This window comes from Rhipicephalus sanguineus, chromosome 3 (genome assembly GCF_013339695.2).
Source record: "Rhipicephalus sanguineus isolate Rsan-2018 chromosome 3, BIME_Rsan_1.4, whole genome shotgun sequence".
In the NCBI taxonomy this organism is placed as follows: domain Eukaryota; kingdom Metazoa; phylum Arthropoda; class Arachnida; order Ixodida; family Ixodidae; genus Rhipicephalus; species Rhipicephalus sanguineus.
The window spans coordinates 183,848,564-183,864,581 of record NC_051178.1 but is presented as its reverse complement, the minus strand read 5'-3'; positions in this window follow the sequence as shown (position 1 = coordinate 183,864,581).

The following is a 16,018-nucleotide window of genomic DNA, read 5'->3' as shown; positions in this document are numbered from 1 at the left end:
GTGACGCCTCGCTTTCTTTTTTTTCTTTTTTTTTTCTTTTTTTTTCGTGTGTACGTATAGTCTTTCCTCTTTTTATCGGCGCGCTGCAGCATACCAAACGTATTGCTGCTGACCCCTCCTGACTTTCGCATCTCATTTCGCTATCTATCATCGTCCATCTTTGTGGGTTGATCACCATCTCCTGTGGAGGGCACGGCGTGTCAACCTCGCCAAAAACATTGAGATATTCTTCTTCTTTTTTCCTCTCTCTCTAGTGAGGAAGGGTTCGTGTTCGTATTGGTGTTGACCAGTTCCCGGCATATAAAAGTGGTTCGTGGGGAAACGGAGGAGGGGTGGGCGGGGAAGGGCTTCTAAATGTGGACAAGAGGCGCAACACGGGACAAAGATGGAGACGACTTTGTCTCGTGTTGCGCCGCTTGCCTATATTTAACTATGCACCAACTAGCCCAGCAATGAGTTTGCTTAGAAAAACTTTAGTTTTCTGACTTCATACGGGAAATACAGTGGGCCATATAACCATTTTGTCGAGCAAAGAACGTTAGCCCTCACATGCATGGGTAGTTGTTTGTAGTGCTGAGCCAGCATATATCCTCGAAACTTAGGGTAAATTATGGGTTTCCTTGGTCTGTCGCTTCCTAGGATATCCACCGGAAAGGCTATTTCCTGGTCATTTCTCGGTAAGATCCATTAAGAACGCTGAAAACGTAGCCACACTCTCTCTGCTGCACTTGTCGTCATATACAAATTGCCGTCAGCTCATACTGATTCAATTTGTTACACGAAGCTTTTATAGCACCGACAAAAGCCGTCGTGTAAATTTCAGCATCGAAGTTCCAGTTCTCATCGACCGCGATCACCAAGCGAATTCTTGATGTTGCCTTGGTGACTTCCATTCCGCGGGTAGCGCGCACCATTATTCGCAGATATAAACACTTTCCTTTATTCTTATTATTTGTCGTCGACGGGAGTGGCAGCTGCTCGTCTTGATTAGAATTGATAAGAAACTTGGACAACATAAAACTATAAAGGCTGTTAAGGGACGAAGTTCTGTTAAAAAGGGCCAGCTCCTCGGAGACTCGGCATAGATTGGCAAGTCACACAACTATACCGACCAATCTTAGGGATTCAGAACAAACTCATAGGTTTAAAAAAACGGCACGCTTTGCTTTAATGACACAGAGGCAAGACTATCGATGAATTCATTGCGTAATCTTTCACCTGTCACGCGATTTAGGCAAACTGAACGATGAGGAAGTTGCATATAGAGTAGAAAACCGCCAACTGCAGCGGTGCATCCCTAGAGGGCTTCACTCATTTAGTCTGCTTAGCTTTCAAGAATCTCGCATTAACGTCCCGGCTCTCTGTTTCCAAAAAACAACGGTTCCACTGACAACTTATTCCTACGAGGACAGTTAACCAACTTTTCCCGCAATACTGCCCCACCGATCGCATCAGCAAAAAAAAAAAAAGAAAGTACAGGAATAATCACGCGCGCGTTCAAACGAAGCTGTGATCATTGTCGTTAAGCGAAACCCGCTCAAAGCTGGCATTAGTCACTCCGGACGACCGCACTGAAGTCATTAGCGCCTCCAAAGCGATTGCCCATTCCGCGTACTTAGCTCTGTTCGCGTTAACAGCTTTCTGGTTGGGCGATCTCGTTCAAGGTGCTGATAAATCATTAGGGTCCTCCAGTGGTTGGTCAGCGAAACGGGAACGTGAGCACCAAGGGAAGAGATTTCGCCACTCGTCATACAACGCAAGCGAACAACAAAGCACTCGTTATCGCAGTAAGTTTGGTGAAAGCGAACAAAGCGCTCCAAGAAAGGATCTCTTATTTCGCAGAAACCTGGACAGTCTCCAACTGTGGCCGGGTCTTCTGAACAGTAGTATACAGACGAAGAAAAAATAGATCTCCAACGCAAGTTTCTCCCCATCTTCTGCGCCCTGCAGCGATACCGTACAAAGGACGAAGCCGTTTCTCTTAATGCGAAGTATCTTCAGTTTGAAGTTGGAGTATTCTTTCATTGTTTCAGCCTTCGCAGGAGTCTACATGAAAGAATGCGCCGCTCACCTTCATCATGATATCATTTTTTTTCCTAGCTGCTTTAGGTGCATTTTAATCAGCGCTATAGAATTGTGGTGGTGTTTATTGACTGTCGAGTGGCGCCCTTTCACCGTGTCTATGCCTTGGGCCAGCAGACTCAGTTATTCATTAATCCTATTGACTCTGTAATGTACAGAGAATGACTACGCCGTACAATAAGTCGGGAAACTTTAGATTAGTTGGCCTCCAATAATGTTCCATCTCCAATAATCTCCATCTCGCCTCCAATAATGTTCCAGTGAAAACACACCAAATGCATATCGCAATATCTACTAATTAGCTATTTTGCCCCGACGAAAAGAGGTGCACGCCACGCTAACGAACAAACTGACGTTGGATTTGCACCGTATACGACAGAACTTTGGAATTAATAATAATAATAATAATAATATCTGGGGTTTAACGTCCCAAAACAAATATATGATCATGAGAGACGCCGTAGTGGAGGGCTCCGGAAATTTCGACCACCTGGGGTTCTTTAACGTGCACCTAAATCTGAGTACACGGGCCTCAAACATTTTCGCCTCCATCGAAAATGCAGCCGCCGCGGCCGGGATTCGATCCCGCGACCTTCGGGTCAACAGTCGAGCGCCATAACCACTAGACCACCGTGACAGGGCAACTTTGGAATAAGTAGTTCACACATTGCACTTGGTGTGTTTTCTCACGCGGCGACGTGCTTTACGCGATTGTTACTTTCGGATACAAACTTTAGGCTCATCATATGATCCACCTAATTTTTTAGCTACTTAGAAAGTGATGTAATGTTATTTAGCGAGTAATTTGTCATGGCGCTTTCGGATTGCAGATCTGATGCTGACGACTGATTACGACCTATATAGACTCGAATGCCGGGTCGCTGAAGCTTTGCTTGAACATAGCAACTATCCACTCACCACGATGTAAGTTTAAGGGCTCAGAGTTTTGGGAAGAAATAAGGTGTCAACATCCAAGGAAGTTATGTGCTGGCATGTAATAAATGCCACAGTGTCTCTTTTTTTTTTCCTTCTACAGCAGGGGGGTAGCCAGAAATTTTTTTCGGGGGGGGGGGGGGGGGTCACCTCCTTGATCTGAAGTGGGGGTCGGGCAGGCAAATGTGACGGAGTGTCATTTTGAGCGCTGTATGCCACGGCAAAAAGAAAAGAAAATTAGGGGGGGGGGCACGGCCCCGGCGTCCCCCCCCCCCTGGCTACGCCACTGTTACAGCCTTTATCATGACCTCGATATTTACTGCCCCAGACACGAACCCACTCTTCATCTCGGTCGTCGCCGCTTTGTGCGCAGGTGGTTTCCACCGCTTTTGCGACATGCGACATTCTCCCCAGTGCTGGGTAGCAAACCAGATGCTAATATCTGGTTAACCTCCCGGCCTTCCTTTTTTCATCTCTCTCTTTCACCAAAAAGAACGTATTTTTATTATTCATTAATATATTATTTTCATGCATCATGCTCGAACCTGCGAATGGTATATGGATATACATATATACGTTTCAAAAAATAGGAGCAGGACCACGTTGACAACATTGCGAAACGACTGACATCGTAATTTCTTCTTCACTTTTTTTTTTTCATTTGCAATGGCATGTTCTTTCAAAACACCGAGGACACGAGAGCGAGCTGGCATTAGAACTCGGTCGGCTCACTCACCCCTCAAGTGGATGCCTCTGGGCGCGAGCTGTATAGGGCCCCAGTCAGCACGACGTCGAACTCTTGACGCCGACGAAGCGTGGGGCGCGTGGCGGCGTCGAACGAATAGCCCGAAGGTGTTGTCGGTCGGGCGAGGCGATCCGCTTCAGGTGCTCAACTAAACGGTTTCGGAAAGCCCGACCGAAGGGCGCGGACTAATATAGGGCCTCTTCCTCCGTCCTTCTCTCCATTTTATGCCACCATCTCTTGCGAGAGGGAAAAGCCGCAGAACAGAACACCCTTCCTCTCTTCCTTCTCGTCTATGCCCCCGGCATTGCCCCCTTCGACACCACTTCAGCACCCCCCGTGCAACACACTGCTAGTGTAATCCGGTCCGGCATAGGAGCGGTCCAGTGTGGTCTTCGTCGCAGGTCGTGATTAGACAGGGCTTTTTTCTCCGGGATTTCGCCCGGCGCGTTTCAAATGGGTTTCCTGAGACACGCCTCCGATGCAACGGGCATCAAATAGCATTTCGCATTCGGCATAAACCACATAACACTCGGCATGCGTTGGAAGGCTCGTGTGCATACGGTGCCGTCCCCAGGGCCAGTTGTCCTTGCAGATCTACCCCGCCCCCCACTTATAGTTGCCGCTCGTTATTTAGACTAAGTCGATGAACAGCTCATCTGCAACACTCCCATTTTAACCAAGGTAATGTCTAATCATTCGCTACGCCGTTTTACTATTTGTTATCATAATGTTTTTGATGGACGTTCGAAGGCATCTGTGTGTTCAGCAGGCATGAAAGCGCAACGCGTTTGATGACGCCGCCTACAGTGAAAATCGGTGCTTGTTTTCGGGATCATTCGGAGTAACGTTCTCGTCTGAGGAGTCAAGGGAACAGTTAGTCATATATGTTTCGTGGTTAGTGAACCAGAGCACTGTACGTGTGCTGCCCATACGCCGTCATCTCTGAGTTGTCTTCAGCGCCGCTACAGCAGCGAAGCTTTGGTTTGCATGAAACGAGAGGGAGAGAGAGAGAGAGAGAAGGAGAAAGGCAGGGGGGAGAGACAGCGGGATGCACATTTGGCAGGCGGATCCTGTGCTGAGGTTATGGGAGTTCTTGCTAACCTGCAGAAACACTCTTAACTCATTTCTTCTGAAGAAACGTCACGAAGCAGTGATCTATAGGGCTCAGAATTCGAAGGCCGAGCAAGGTGCGCCAATTGCCGATAGCATAGTAAATGTTTTCTAAGAAGCCGCACTCCACGAATTCATACGAATGAGCTAACTGTATGCATGAGAGCTCAGCTAACGAGTGGCTTGCTCGTGGAGCGCTAAGATCTAACACAATAACGTTTCTTTTTTTTTTTTCGGAGGAATTAAGCGATTATACTATACCCCTGCTATTGACCCAACTATAACCTGACTTTAGCATCTCACAGTTTCTTCAGTTTAACAAAGCTGAAGATAAGTTCAGGTGGTGATGACCTGACACCCTGATCAAGACGCATCTAGTTACCGTTAAGATGTTCGTGCTTTATTTTTCCATTTTTTAATCCCAGGATTGCGAAGGAAAACCGAGTGAATCTCAGTCAAAAGCTGAGAAACGAAATGTGAAGGGCGTCTAACCAGCTATGAATATATACTTACACTGTATGTAGATTCGTGGAGTTATGCATACATTGTGCGCCATTGACTTGACACCACGTCGAGGCTGACGCTTTCCAGAGCTTACTGGGCGCAGTATTATCCTTACCATCTCCTTATGTGGCGGCAGGTCAAACCACCAGTTACTTCACAGCTACCCAAAAAAAAAAAACATTTTTGGGTGACCTCAAGGCAATGTGGGGTTTGCTGCATCCGTTAAATCGCGCCCCGCAAGTTATATTCCTGGCCCAAGACGGTAGTCTGCTGGGTCAGTTGGTGCAACATGCGATATGTTCGTGGTGCTTCACACACCCGGCGTTTACCAGTAGCTGCACTTTAGCATAACCTCCAAACTTCGAGTGGCTCACTGTAACCGTCACGTTAGAAGACCAAGCGATCTAAGAATTCTGGGTTGGAGCAGGCTGGCGAGAGGCTCCTTGAATTAGGGGCTTCAATTTATCAAGTGCGTGCGTTGTTAATGAAGTTTGTTATCACAACTACGGAATACTATTGGCCTCGAGGAGTTACGGAGTCGCCCTCTATCGGACGCCCCTCGATTGCGTGCTAGGCAGGATACCGCCGGCGCGCTCCCCATAGGTTTTGCTAGTTTTGCTGTCGGCGCTCTACAAAAACACCTCGCGGAAGCCCTCCAGGGCATTTTTGTAAGTACTTTAGAAATGAACTGTGTTCTTTACTGTCAAAATAATTATTTTCGACGAACTGAAAGCACAAGATAGTCTGCAGTCGCTGTCTCTTTGCAGAAAACCGAGCACCCGCTTCACGCTGTCACCGCGTTGGAGACCCCTGAACCGACTTATTGCGTGAAAGGTAGTCACTCGCTTAGTGCAAACTATGTGAAATATCTCGTTAGAGTAGACTGCCTGTATAACCAAACGGAGCATAACAGAAAGAAGCCTCAAGCCAGCGATCGCACGGGTTCGCGACGACTGACGGTGCCTCTGCATGCATGAGCGTCTGCATGTATGTTCATACTGATGGTTTCGCTTTTGCTACGAGCGCGTTTTGGCACCGCGCTGTGAACTTTAGGCCACAAAATATGAGAATTTGTGAGTAAACAAACAACTACTGTTGCGCGGACGATATCAGAGCAGTTCAATAACAATTTCCTTACAACTGCGGCTTCGGTGCGCATGGCAACTTTGTGATCTGACGTCCCGACGATTCAGTGTTTTTTTTTATTATTTTTCGGTCTAAATTCGGGTACGTTTCAATGTCATTTGACAAGTTGTCTCGCACTGCGTATTGATCGGTCTTCTCAGCGGGCAAATGCCGCTGCTTCTGTTTCTTTATTCAGCGCATTCGTTTCGTTTGGTGCTCACACAAAACGTGAGAAAATGCGACGCCTTTTTTTTAATGCTCCTTAATTATCGTTCCGTTTGCATTCCAGAGAACTTGCCGCTATCTGTCATCAACAAATTCATAGACCAAAGCTTCACCACTTCGAGATTGCTGGTGGAAGGAGAACCAGTCTACGAGACCGAGCATTAGCATGCAACGCCCAGGAAAAGAAAGAAAATACAGTAACCTTTGCCGGACTTGTTCTGCAAACGTCGGCAGTGAACTAGGACCCACATGAACTTGAAATAGCGGTGAATAAAATAGAAGGTATTGCAGCAACCAGCAGCCGCAAAACAGGATAGTAATTATTTAGCGAGTACTCCAGCAACTTTCGCAGCAGTGTCGTGTCTAACGCCAACAGGGTGACGTAAATAAATGAGGCTCCAAGAAAATACATGGGTTTGGCCGGTGGGCCGATCACGGAGGCAATGCGAAATTTATGTAGCTTATGAAGCAATCCATGCCTCATCAAATGGGAAGGTTGCCCGTGGGCGTCCCGCGTCGGCGGCGTCAACACGAGTGATGCAAAAAATAATCGTCACGTGATGGTGTCACCATATGACGTCATCATGACGTCACAGATCGCCAAAATATGTAGCGTCATTATGACGTCACATGATGACGTATTCACATGTCATGGTCGCTTTGCATTGCCTCCGTGATCGGTCACGGAAGCCGTGCAAAACCGCGTTAGGTGCAGAACGCTTTTGGAGGGGTGCGCGGGAGAATCAGTACATCGACTGACAAGAAGAAGATGGCTTTCGCCTTCTAGTCATCTTTAACGAATGCATAAGGGACCCTGTGCGTTTTTTAATTCAACGTATCTAAACAATGACTTGCGCATCTGCAGCCGATTTTGTGGACGCTGAGCACGGGGCTGACGATCAAGAGGTCGCATTGGAGTGTTCTGAGATGGCATCGCACGTGGTAAAAGGTAGCGCTTTTACCATCCTGTGGCAGATACGCATCATTTGCCGGCGGGAAGCGCGCGCGAGCCATCGTCTCAGTGCGTGCTGTCTGCTACTCACCGAACATCGCAGGCCCGACGCAGTAACAAAAGTCTTCGTCGCGGAAGTGCTTGTTGCACACAAGTATCGTAGCGGATGGCTACTTGCCGGTTCTTAGCTTTACAACCCATGCTTCACGTTGTTTCTTGTCCCGCGGTTACCAGTGCAGGCTGCCACTGGGCTCCTTTGCGTAAGCGCGGCAGTCCGGCACCGAGCGGTAGCCCCATGTTCGTCGCCTTCGGAGGCAGCCACTTTATTACAATGGTTTCAATTGAGTAGAAAATGACAGAAAACTTCCGAATTTGAACAGACCGCAGCGCATGTGGGACTTGAAACTCGTTTTCAAAGCGCGCGGCAGTGCGCCACAAGCAGCCGACGCGGCCGCTGAGACCACGTGATCCTGCCAAGTACGTCACGCCGACGGTGGCGCCGGCGTTTCCAGTGGTGGGCCTCGAGGCCAATATAGGGAACAACCGGCATGTGAAAGGAGAGTTCATCGACATGCTGTTTGCAAAGGGGTCCACATCGCCTTCCAGTTTCTAGACTGTGGCATCGTGTATAACGATTGCGCTGGTCATGCCACCCAGTCAGTTAATACGAGGGGTAACTCTTATGAAGTAAATCTACGTGCGGCTCGTGTGGTTGGGAATAGACCACGGGGCACCTTTGTGTTAGTCACTTTAATCAACAGGAACGATGTCCCAGAGAGATTTTCAGGGACGAAGATTCTCAATTCGTGATACCGCGCGTCGCCGACTGCAATAATAATAATAATAATAATAATAATAATAATAATAATAATAATAATAATAATAATAATAATAATAATAATAACTCAGGCATTGCGAGGGTTTCTGCAATTGAGTGAATCCAGTTGCCGTTCGTAGACATGCTGCGAACAACCACTTTGTGCACGCATCAGCGGCGTTATGCTTCTCACTCCTCTCTTCGTTTATCCTTTACTCCCTTGTGTCGCTATGTGTAGCATTAGAAAGAGTCCAGTCGACCCGCCTGCCCCTCTCTCTCTCTCTCTCTCTCTCTCTCTCTCTCTCTCTCTCTCTCTCTCTCTCGAAAGTGCTGACATATTTTTCTATCAGCCTAAAAAGATAGGCAGATCTTGAATATCGATGGTATTTTTCTGACGGTGGTAGGCGGCATATTTTAATAAATTTGAATAAGAACCTCAAGCTGAATCATTGCAAGCTTTTTCTAGCGTTTGCAATGTCGCAGAGTTCAATCCTCCCCCTTTAATGTCACAGAAGTTGTAAGGGTGACATCGGCTGTGACTGATAACGCCCCTTCGCTGTTGACGCTGCCACTTTTATTTATTTTATTTTTTTCTACGGAGGCATCGTTTAAGCGATTGTATTCAAGCCGAACGCCATCGCCATTAATCTTAAACGGCGCAAATATAGCCAAGCATTACTCGCGGACCACTTTTCTCTCCCGTACGGCTCGAAGTTAGCACCGACACCGCATTGTCACTATTCTCGTTGTATTACCAGTGACCACTGCAATCGCCTACCGGCCTTGAGACCGATGGGTGGGCCTTTCTGATCGCCCTTTTTTTTCTTTTTCTTTTTTTAGAGAGAACAACGCGTCTCAGTAGCCTGCGAATATCCACAAAACACGGGCGTCAGTGGGCGCTAACAGAATGCCCGCTGTCCGTTCTGCGTGCGCGTGTGCTGATATAGCGCAAAAGAAGAGCCGACTATAGCCTGCGGAGTAAAATAACACAAGAGAGGCAGAACGAAGCGACGCGCGAGAGTGAGAAGACAAAAGCTATAGCTCTCTCGGTGAACGACTCGACAATGTCTTTGTCGCGCCGCCATGAGCACTGCTCGGGGGAAAGCGCGGTATAATTACGCCCTCGTCGAGACGCGAGCGGTGCGTGCGGATAAAGAAAACAAACAACCATAGCAAACTGCCGCATAGCGTCGCCGTCTCGGTCGAACGGAGAAGGGGCAAAGGCATCTCGTCGCCAGTATACAAGCTGCGAGGGAAATAGTAATGATAACGAAAGCGTGCTATAAAAAGACGCTCGTAAACAGGTCACGTGACTCACGAATTACTTATTACAGGCGTCTAGCCTCCGCCGACGTAACTGCAGATAAGGGTAAAAGAGACAATGACCACATGCGCGGGAGCTATTCGTTTCGCTTTTTTTCTTCCCTCTTTCTTAACTCACGCCGCGCAAGGACCCCCGGTTGAGAATCGCGACGCTAACTAGAAGTGATGGCGCTTAGTGGGCACTTCGTTCTGGACACCAGCCCCGGGCGCAAAGTAGAAAGGGACGCGGGATTTTTCTTTGTGGAAGGTGGTGGGCCCCTCGGCATTTGCTCGGCCCTAAAAGAAAATAAAGCGCCCTCGCTGCTCCGGTTGCACAATGCCGGTTGCTGTCTCCGCGTGATGCCCAACTCTTAAGAGGTCCGGGGTGACGGCCCGCGTGGAACCCTCAGCGTATTAGCGGAGGGTGCCGTAGCTTCGCTGTGCAGAAAGCGTTGACCGCTTTAAGGGGGAAAACCTGGCATAACATGCCTTACTCGATGCTGCGCGATCATCAGAGGCTGATCTGCACATAAGCATCATTCATTTGAAGAACTTTGAAACTGTGTTTGCTTGAGAATAATTGCAACCTTGTAGTTAACTATACGCTATGTATATGAAATAAATACTGTAGGTGCCGTATCCGGAGGCAAGAAGTGTATTTCTGCGTACCAACATCCCCCGTGTAATCATTAGCTGCCATACGTACACATAACAAAATCTTTTCTGCGTTAGTGACGCAAGCATGACATTAATATGAAAATATTGTTAATTAGTTACATAATGTTGGCATAATCAAGCACGCCTTGCCAGTGAAGATATGTTTGCCTCGAGAGGCTCGTCGCCGTAGTGGGTGTTCCCTATATAGTCCTCGTTGCATATTCAAAGCGTTCATATCTTGAGCTTAGTTCGCACTAACCTGTGACACGCTAATCCAAGCGAGATGCTACTGCCACACTGTGTATGTCCTGTGTACTGTTTCAGTGGCATACTAGATCAGGAGCCGGGCAAATGTCTGCAGATATCGTTAGTCTCTTTCACTTGCTCGTGCTCTTGCTATTTCCATTTCTCTCTTTTCCTATCCTTGCGTTAGGCAGAAAATAGTTTTTTCTTGTTAGCACAATACCACATAAAGTCTATGTGGTGTTGGTTAACATTCCTGTTTTCTTCCTTTTGCGTCGTTCTCACTGTTCCCCCAGTGACCAAGATTAATTGACGTCCTGCATTCATCGTTTTTTTCTCTCTCTCTCTATCTCAGTGCTGCATCTACTAGTGCAGCCAATAAGAAATAGGTTCGGACGCGTTAGTGTGCTTCGTTAATGAGTACAGTTTGTCTTGTTAGAGCGCCTTACCAGACCGACAAATAATTAAGCGTAGGAAGAGACAAAGGATGGAAAGAACTATCCAGGACTTTCTTTTCCGTTGTCTTCTCTTGCGTGCAGTAGTGTCTCGATCAGCCTTGGTAACAAGGAGTAAACACCGCCGAAGAACTACAATGTCTAGAGCATCTGCCACATTAGCAACATAACAAGCCCCTACTGCCACGTACTAAGGTATTCAGTTCTGCGAAACTAACGCAGTTCTGCCTCATCTAATTGGGCACCATCAAATAGAACACCCATCCTTGGGAATCCGAACAGGACTGAAGGTCACAGGAATACAGGGGCTAGAATAGATCGACAGGGATCGAGCAAGGGATATCGTGGGAGCCAATGTTTCGAAACGGGCGCTTTTACTTTGTCATTGTAGTTCCTTTGCCGAAGCATTGGCTCCAGTGACCTTCCTTGCTCGACCACAATTGATTGTTTCTTCGGGAATGTACCACTGTAGCCGAGCAAAATACTTTGCCAGAGCCTCGACCTCTTTTCCTTTCTTTTCTGAGCACTCAGTTTTTCCTCAGTGATGTTGTGCTACACTATGAAGAATGAGGGAGCATTTCGGGCGTCTTTCTGCCACACGACGATAATCGTCATCTGCCTGGCGTGTTTTCCTTGCGTTACCGCCGCAGTCCCGGTGCTTTTCGTTCCCGAACGACGTGTGCTAGGGGCGTGACATGGCATTCTTTATGGGAAAGTATATCGAGCGCGCCACTTTACAGAAAGGAAACTCGGGTAAACCTGACGAAGATTTTTGCCGCGTGGCAGAAATACGCACCAAATATGGCCATTTTTTCCTTAGAGAGTAGCATTAAGGTTGTTCGCTCAGAAATTAGCTTATTTAAACCACTAAGGTTGTTAGAACGTTATGTACTTAGGAGGCTCTCTCTCTCTCTCTCTCTCTCTCTCTCTCTCTAGCTTTTTTGCATACACTCATGTCCTTTAATGCGAGTTATATTGGGCTAGTGAGTTTGGCTCGTGCGACGCGACAATGCAGTTTCTACAGGGGCCACCATTTGTGTTATATTTTATCATGGTATGTGCGCACTCCATCTTCGAGTCAGCTGTGTTCTAAAGCCCGTATAGCGTGCTAAGTGCACCCAAACTGCTTTCTAGAAAGAGATGGGCTAGTTGGTAGGCCATGGCTTGGAAGAAATAGCGCACCTGACTAGAGGGCACGTATATAATCACACAAGAAATGTGCAGGCTTAGGCGCTGCATCGACTGCAACTGTGTATGTTCTTTTTTCTGTGAGTGTTCAATGTGTCAAGTGCGCTACTTCTTCCATATCAGCTAAACTGTCCTGCTCTATTTACAGCTTTCAATTGGTCGCTGTATGTGTCCACGTTCATCAGGAAACGTCATCACGCCTTAAGTATGTTCACAATATAGCTTCGCATTACAGTAGCGTCAGGCGTAAAACCCCGCATAACTTTTCCGGTTCCTGACCAAGTACAATGCCTTCAGTCGCGTGGCGAATGTATCGTCGGAGCCGTTGACTCCTCCGCGTGCAAGGTTTCTGAACGTCTTCGCATTTTCTTTTTACTGTTTATTTCTCAGAATTCGTCCGGTGGTCTGAAACGAATGAGGTGTCGTACAGGCGTTGTGCGTTCGTGGTGCGTTACGGGCGCTGTCTAACGATCACACTCTTTAAAAACTCAGGTCCAATCGCATTGCCATACACTATCCTAAAATCTACAACGCTCAATAAAGCTTGGGTGTAACAGCAGACCCGTGGTCCAGATTAACAAAAATATTCTTACAAGTCAGTGTTTTTCAATGTGTGGTCCGCAGATGTGCAGGAGGCCAGCTCAAACAGTCCAGAGCATCTGACATGTATGCTACGAATTTCCACGGCAGTGGCTTTTATCTGAAGCCGCATTCTGTGCATCGATTCCGGTGAAGGAGTGATAAGGGAAAGGCAGTGAGGTTGACCAGGCTGAGCCCAGTTGGCTACCCTGCCCTGGTGAAAGGGAAATGGGAGTGAAAGATTAGAAGAAGGAGATGGGCAATGTTCTTTGTATACATGCGCACAAATTCAAGCGAAATCGAAAGCAAGGAACATATACGTCAAGACATTTCGCGAATCTTAATAGCCTGCGGCCCTTAACATTTCTACTTTTGGAATGTAATGTCGAAATAAAGGAATTTGATTTGATTCGCATCAGGGACGCTGAATTGGGACGCCTCTTTAACTTTCATCGAGAGAACCTTTTCATTACATATATGTAAACGCAGCACTGGAAGTGGTTCTTGAGCAATACTTGAGGAGCGTGACGAAACATGTGTTCGAGGCCAACTGATATACTGAACAATGTGATCGCAACAACGGCCACCGGAAAATCGTGACAGTGAACGAGATATTATGCCGGTGAGATTATTCAGTAACCGCACAGCGTTCTATTTCTGAGCGTGAGGTATCGCTCAGTAACGACGGTATCGTAAGATTTAATACATCAACTTTCTGAGCAGTGACCGCAAAATAAAGTTTAAAACGAAGTAAATAAGTCTACACTTGTAATCTCATCGATTGAAAAATAAAAGAAAAAAGAAAAGAAGGCGGGGGTCGCTCCTGTTGGTTTCCTGCTAGCAGAGTCACAAAACTAGGCTGCAGCCATCACGAGTATAACTCGTCCTCGGTATTATCTGAATACGAACTGGTAGGACCAGTATATCCTAGACTCGAGAGTTGAGAGGTCAACTAACCCGGTCAGTCAAGGCATTCCATGTCGTATCGAAATGCGCAGATCTCGTCTGCCAACAGAGCGAACGTGAGTTCACTAGCTCAGTCGGTCAGTCTCCTCCTAACTTTACGGTCAGTCAGCAAAGAACTTTATTTCGGCCCTCAAAACACTCTACATTGATGTCTCAGCGTCTGGCCACTCCAACCCCTATCCCCCGGTGCATGATAGCACAAATTAAGAGCCATTGATCACAATTGGTGTCATCACGACAGTGACAAAGTTGACGCTGGGTTAAAGATTATAGTACTGAAACGTGCAGAGCGTCGCGAGGCAGTAAAGCGGACAACACTAACATGTGCGCAATTTGTGCAACGTTGACCGTCAGGTAAAACCGTTTAACGCGAAGTATGCTAGAATAATAAATAAAAGATGGAGCTGAGGAGCGGAAGGTTGAGGAGAGGGGGGAGGGTCATCACAGGGCAAAATCCCCCTTGTCCTTTACGAGGACACGGGGGATCGTAGAAAGGGCTTACTTCGAACGTTCTTGTGCTTTTTTTTTCTACAAAAATTTTCGAACGTCAATTTTTGATTAAAATATCGTTATTTACAAGTAGACCTTTAGCTTACTTTCCACTCGGAGCGCAAATATTTGCCTTCATTCGGGGATTCCCGCTAAGCTAAATATTCATGATACCATGTATAACTCGTTTAATTTACCGTTGCTTCCGAAACCTTACGTTCAATTAGTGACGCATGTGCAGTAAGCTTTCGTTATTTGCATAGCGCTCGATAATTTTTAAAACATAAACATACTTTTTAAAAGTTGACTTGGTGCGAATGAGGTATCTGGTAAAAACAAGCAACAAACCACAAGGTACATCTATGGCAAGGCCTTCAAGGCCAATTTCAGAGGCATAGGTTATATATTCACTTAGTAATTTCACTGCCTAAATATGGAAAACTTTGCATGAAACTATGGAAAACTTTGCATGAAAGTCCACGCGTTAACTGCAGCGAATGGCCGACAGATCAAAGCGCGATGCCCTGACCACATACATACGTCCGGGCATCCAACTAGGAAGCAACATCGCAGTTTCGAGACTTTGCTCTAGCCTATACCATCCTCGTTTACGATCCTCGAGAGTGCTTAGGCCCGAGTGAAGAGGGCCGTCTCGAAGAGTCTTCCTTCGAGAGTCCGCCAGACGTAGTTGAGCCTCCGAGACGACGGCGAACTCGAGGCCGGGGCGTGAAAGTTGGCCCATTAATTTCGTTCGTTTCGCAATCCTCGCGGTTGTTGGCCGGAGTAACGTTCGTCCCCGTATGCGACTACGGCGGGAAAGACGGTATAGGTTTCAGTTTCGAGTTTAACGCGTTACGCAACGTTAAGCGAGCATTAGTTCGAAACGAGAATCTCGGCTTTCTCGGAGAAAATGGTCCCGAGGCCATAATTTATAACCCCGTCCAGATCGGTCTGCCCAACAAGATGTATGATGCTTACGTTCGCACCGAAAACTCTAGATTTTGCGAAGATTAATATCTGTAATTCGACGGAAACACTTTTTATCTTCATTCGACATGACTTTAAGGTAGTTGTAGAACACAAGTTAGAGGAATGAACACGAGCCCTTTTGAGAGTAAGAACATCATATGGATGTCATATTACAAGGCCGGCTGTTCTGTAACCAAGGGGCGTACAAGCTGCCGGGTAGATTGCGAAGCACGATTTTTCTCCGCTCGACGGAAGCGGGATTTTCCCTAACCGATGTGTTCGAATCGACAGAGAAAAATACCAGAAGCAGAGTAACCACGAAACATGTGTAGACATAATTTCTCCGTCTTTGGAATGAGGAAGCTGCGATACGATAAGCGTATTTCCCGAGATTGAACTTGTGAACTTTAAGCGCACGCAGTAAATTACGTAAAACAGACAGCTCTCATTCTGTGCGTGATTCCTGATAGCCGTGAGAGACTATGACGACAACGATAACAGGGAAAGATACCAGAAGTTCTGGTAATGTTTATCGTGTGTCGGTTTTCATTCAATGTTTATGTGATTTATAATGTGAATCTCCCACTGCGTTTAAGTGTCATCTGTTTATAAGGTACAAACATAGCTTAAATGTCACAAGTCCCTGTCAGCTTGTTCTGGTCACGATTATGTGAAGT